Here is a 6,000-nt window from a genome sequence, read left to right on the forward strand (position 1 = left end):
ATAAATAATTACTAATTTTTAGTTGGTAAATAAATAGTGTTCATATATTAATCTTAGAATGCAAATTCCAATAGCTGTTTTTTTCCCCTCTAAAGCTGTTGGAACTTTAAGCCACTTTACCGATTCTCATTAAGAATGCTGAAACAATAATATTGGGGGAAATTTGTTTCTATGAGATGGTTCACTAAATACCTAAGGTAGTCACAATGCCCAGAAGAATTTTAAAAGAAAACATTTTAAAAGAAAAATAAAAACCATGTAAAAGTGCAAAGGTCAAAGGTCATGATCAGGGTCAAGAGCAATTCCAAGGGTAATGGCTTCAGAGTTGACCTGGTCCCAGCCTGTGGGAACATGTCTGCTGGGAGGGATGGCAGAGCAGACTCTGAAGCTCTCGAGGCCATATGAGCCAGAGTCCCTTCTCCTTCTTGGATTGCTTGAAATTCTTCCCACCTTTATTTACCACCTCTGCTGTAGAGGCAGTGCAGAATAGCATGCTGAGATGCAGGCTTCCCTTGAGAAGGGGCACAAGAATGCCAAAGAGGATGCTGACACTTGCCCCTTTAGGCAGACCTAAGCTTCATGTGCAAAGGCTTTTCTACCATCACATTGAGCTGATTAATATCCTCTTAGGAGAGTGTGCAGAAGCTCTAGGAATACATTGCCTGGATTCCAATCCTGGCCCGTCAGCTAACTAGTGTTGTTGCCTTGAGCAAATCACTGAGCTGCTCTGGGCTTCAGTTTCCTCATCTATACACAAGGATAATGACAGTACCAGCCTCATCACCTTGTTGTGGAGGCTAGTGGAGCCAACAAGTGAAGCATTTGTATCAGGACCTGACATAGTGATAATAACTGTGGTATACTAATAAGTATCACAGTTAATAGTACTAAACTGCAGACTCTTTGAGATCATTGCCTATATTTTTGAATTTGCCATATAGACACTATTTAGCCAAGTACCTGGGACCAGTAAAAGTTCAGTGAGAAGGTTGAATCTGTGCCTCACTTACTTCTCCACAGAGCATTTTCTAAAAATCAAACCTTAATAACTGACATTCGAGTTTTATATTTCTAGTGAAAAGTGTGTTAATAAAAGGTCAGGTTGAAAACATCAGATTGAAACTATACCCCATAAAGAGTGTTTAGGCCAAAATGCTTACATCTGAAGCTATATTGCCATTGAGAGGAAATAGGTACATAGACACATATTTGTATGTATGATTTTTATGACAAACACCTATCTTAAAATTTTCATTTCTTTTTGGCTATCCAATGAATGATCTGCTATTAAGGACTGGAAATTGATCCACTCTCTGCACAACAGTCCTTTTCTAAATGAGCTATACCCTAGTCAGCACTCTTATCCCTACTCCTACCCTGGCTCTACCTGCCCCCCCCATTAGCACTGAGTACCTTATTACATTCTATGTGGTTTACTTATCTATCATGTTTATTATTTACTATATGCTTGCCTCCAGCTAGACGATACATAAGAGGAGGAGTCTTTATTTCACTAATATATTCTAAATGCTTAGAATAGTACTGGCTTTAATAGTGTTGAGAAGAAATAAATCTTTATTGCCTAAATAAATGATCTGATTCCATATGCTTAGTATCTATCTATCTATCTATCTATCATAGTATATCTATCCCTCTCTCAATATAGAAAAATACCTTGAATTTGAAGGCACAGGTTTTCCTGGGTGCCTTCAATTCATTCTATTGCTTCTATTCCTAGTTTTCATTTTATATTCCTGGTTTTAATTTAGTAAGATTATGCCTTCTTTGGTGAAAGTAAGTTTAGATGGTACTAATAATATTTGATCCTCAAAAATCAAAATACTGACAGGGCATTGGAACATAGGGTGTTCGAAGAGAGGTATAATTGTTCAAAGAACTCTGTGTCAGTGTCACATAAACCTACAGCCTTTCCTTTCTGTGGGAAGCCCTAGAATGTATTCCCTTCAGATGGGCAATCTCCTATGTAAGACACTTATGAAACCTCTTGACTCTTCAAGCTGCCATTATTTCAATCTATTTGGAATGAGCCTAGCTTTTAGTAGGGCACATTTGACCTTTGTGGGCCTGAACATTGAAGAGAGAATTTGAAAATGTGGCTGGATTGAACTTGCTAGTGCATGGCACTGTTTAAATGAAAGCAGCTCACTGATGAGATGGATAAAATTTTCTTTGAATTCCATCAAATTAAATATTTCAGAGTGCTCTAAATAAGTAGTCTCTTTCCTAAATGTCACTGGTGATTTTATCTTCTTAGGAGATGCTAATGATCTATCTAATGTGCTGCTGTGTTGCTACACAAATACCACCATAATTTGGAACCTTCTCTGAATTCCCCTGACATGAGGAAAATTCAATTTTGCTTCTCTTTCCAGCCACTTAATCCAGGTGTGAGAACTATTCCCCAAAAAACTAGGAAGTTAGAAGGTGTATGATTTTACTTAATGATTTACAATACAGTAAACACAAATCTATTATTTAACAGGGTCCATAAGCTAACAGTTTTGAGTTGATTTTGTTAATCATTTGTTAATAACTAATTAATTATTGCAGTGTAGAGAATTGAACTCAGGGCTTCACCCCTGGTAGGCAAGTGTTCTACCATTGAGTTACATATCCATTCCTCATTTATTAATACTTTTTTATTTTATTTTATTTTAGTTGCTTGTGGTCCTTTATTTTATTTGTTTATTTATATATGGTGCTGATAATCGAATGCAGAAACTCATGTGTACAAGGCAAGTGTTCCACCGCTGAGCTACAACTCCAACCCCATAATTTATTAATACTTTTTTAAAAAGCTTTATTAATAAGGTTAAACAGAATTTTCACAGACTTGGTTGGTATAGATGGTTCAAAAGTCTTGGAAAATAGATGCTATTAACTTTACTAGTCCATGGCACAGAGTAGAATCTCTTAATATGCATAAAAGAAAAAGAGATGATTAGAATGGATGCCTTCTTCTCGAAGGTCTTTTTCTTGGGAGTGGATACTTTGTTTTCAAGTGACATTAGGACTGCAGAGTGCAGGAGGAGACTCAGATCAAGGTTGGTAAAAGGGACAGAGAATTGGCAGTACTTGCCCAGTCTCTTGAAGATCTTAGGGAATGAGGGCAATGGAATCAATTAAGCAGAGGAAGAAGTGGGATCAGTTAAGGTACTTTTTAAAAAAATACTCTGCTTTTAAAACATTTTTAAAAATTCCAAGATCATGAAGCCAACAAGGACTTACTTATAAATTCAGAGGAAAAGGGAATGTGGTTCTATGAGACAAGGGAGAGCTATAGGATGAAAAAGAGTCCAACTTTTTTCTTCTGATTTGGTCCCATAACTTCTCTAAAATGAAGAAGACAACTGAACTCTCACAGTCAGCCTGGGAATGTGGGTGTGGCTTTTTAATTAAAAAATATTTTTTATGACCTGGCGTGTTGACACATGCCTGTAATCCCAGCGGCTTAGGAGACTGAGACAGGAGAGTCTCAAGTTCAAAGCCAGCTTCAGCAACTGTGAGGCACTAAGCAACTCAGTGAGACCCTGTCTCTAAACAAAATACAAAATAGGGATGGGGATGTGGCTCAGTGGTTCAGGACCCCTGAGTTCAATTCCCAGTACCAAAAAAAAAATTTTTTTATAAGGAAAGTAAAGGGATGGAATGCCACTGTTCCCTGTTTATGGTACAACCAACTTCAAAACACACAGCAGCATCTTCCCCAATGTGTCATATTCCCTTACCAAAACTAAAGTTCTTGCTCCATAATGAGAAATAAAATATTTCAAATGACAATAGTTTGAGTGAATGAACATATTAGAGTGAGCAATGTTGATTTGAAACAGTCCAACAACCTCTCTCAAAGAAGTAGAAAGGACAGCTGGATGTGAGCTTGCAGACTTAGGGTTTGCCTGGGGTCTGCATGTTTATCTGCAAAACATCTCCTTAAAAATTTCTGTTGCTATGGAAGAAAATTATAAATGAGAACATAAAAGCAATCTCATCTTGCCGATTCTCTCTCCCTGGCAGAACGAGACGCAATCATTTTGCAAAAATGATAATGCTAGTTTTGCTGTAAGATATAGAAAAATAGTAAAATGTTTGCTTCCCAAAATAGATTTTATCATGGAGAAGAGAAGAAAATCTAACAATGCTAGCCTGGATTATATGAAACATGTCCTGAAGTAACCAAAGTGATCATGTTAAATCTCTTGTAGGGAATCCAAAGCATAGAACAGGTAAATCCTTGTCCTGGTAGCCCAAGAGAGGCTGCACCACGTTCTCTGAGGCTGAGTCAAGCTCTTCAGAGGCAGAGGCCAGGCTCTCATGAACCTTTCTGCTTCCAGCAGCTTCTTTGTTTTCTTTAGCCTGAGCCTCTGAGGCCTCTGGTTTTACACCTCCCACAGGACTTTGGTCTCTGTCACTGGATAAGTAGGTTTGTTCAAGCAGAATTTGCATATTTAGAATTCTTTGGTTATTTTTACCTCTGACTGATGTGACCTTAGACAATTTGTTTTCAAGAGTCACTTCCTTCTCCTGGACATGAGCTATTTACTGATTGTCATATAATGCTTTATGAAAGGTGATTTGTGAATTGGTAGCCTGAGATAAAATAGCAACATTAAATACCTCTTATGATTGATCACATAATTCTCTTCCTAAATAAAATAACCACATTTTAATTTTTTTTCAGTGTTGAAAATGCCATTAGTAAACCATAAAATAAATAACCCCAGTTTTTTACCACCTTTCAAAATACATATTTCATTTACAAGGCATTGTTATACAGACGCATGGCCATTGGGATTGGATTTGATTTTTTCCACTTGGGTAGCCTCATCTCCTCAGCTAAGGTGGCTAGTTCTTCAGGTAAATAATGTAGTCCCTGTGATCACAACATGAATAGTTACTGAGTATCACCGATTCTGGTAAGTTCTTCATATATACAATCCCAGTTAGTCCCTACCAGAGTCTTAAGAGAGAACTAAAGCTTGGAGTGGTAAGTTCCATGACCCTGTTGAAGCTGGTCTCTGAATGAAGGTCCCTGTCACACAAAAGAACATGCTCTTAACTTTTTGCCTTGACAATAACACTGCAAGTTGTCATCTTGGTTAGCTTTGAGTCATGGATTCACAATGACCTAGGGCAGCCCTCTCTCTCTTTGAGGGTTAGAATTCCTCATTTTGCACTGATATTGGCAAACTTTAACATCTATCCATTGACTCTAGTTGTCTCTTTGGGACCTCTAACTCTTTCCAAATCTATTGTTATGACCAGAGTGGCACAGGGTGATGAATTTTAAGAACATAGTATCAAACCAGGTTTGGTGATACATACCTGTAATCCCAGCTCCTTTGGAAACTGAGGCCGGAGGACTGATTGCAAGTTCAAGACTAGCTTCAGCAACTTTGTGAGACCTTGTCTCCAAATGAACAAAGGGCAGGGGATGTAGCTGAGGAGTACAGTGTCCATGGGTGGTTCAATCCCAGTACTCTTCCATTCAAAAAAAGAAAAAGAAAAAGAAAAAAAATTAACATCAGCCTAGTGCATGCAAACATGATAGTCACCACTAACAAATAATTGTCCGTCTTTTTTGATTCCAGCATGAGATCAGCTTCAAAGTGCACTATGGACTTAATCCTGTGTCTTCCGTTAACAAAGCTGAGGCTTTTATTAAGTAACTTAATTTTTCAGTAAGCAATTACCAAGCTTTCTGGACCTGAAAAGGCTTACTAAACTCTTTCTCTTTCTCTGTGTGTGTGTATAACTAGAGGTGGAAGAGGGGATTGGAACAAGTCAGACCCAATTTTAAAGGGATGTGTTTCAGATAATACAAGATTACTTGTTGAGATACCTGATGTCTTGTGTTTTGCCTTTAGATTTTGACCTTACTTTATGCCACCAGGAATTTAACCCTTTTTTACTGATTTTTTCAAAAAAATAAATGACAAGTGGCATTACAATTCTTATTACACATATACAGCACAATTTTTC

At 37.6% G+C, this 6,000-nt stretch overlaps 1 long non-coding RNA gene across 1 annotated transcript in view; it reads right to left on the reverse strand.

The window, feature by feature from the left end:
• The window catches only part of LOC124080102 (uncharacterized), a 48,591-nt gene extending 42,981 nt beyond the window's left edge, over window positions 1–5,610 (reverse strand). Inside the window, exon 1 of the long non-coding RNA XR_006847589.1 lies at window positions 5,344–5,610. This is a non-coding gene — a long non-coding RNA (uncharacterized LOC124080102). The remainder of the gene's footprint in view (window positions 1–5,343) is intronic.
• Window positions 5,611–6,000: the final 390 nt, after the last annotated feature.

This window comes from Marmota monax, unplaced genomic scaffold (genome assembly GCF_021218885.2).
Source record: "Marmota monax isolate L192 unplaced genomic scaffold, Marmota_monax_Labrador192_F-V1.1 WCK01_AAM20220418_F8-fsc00015, whole genome shotgun sequence".
Classification (NCBI taxonomy): Eukaryota; Metazoa; Chordata; class Mammalia; order Rodentia; family Sciuridae; genus Marmota; species Marmota monax.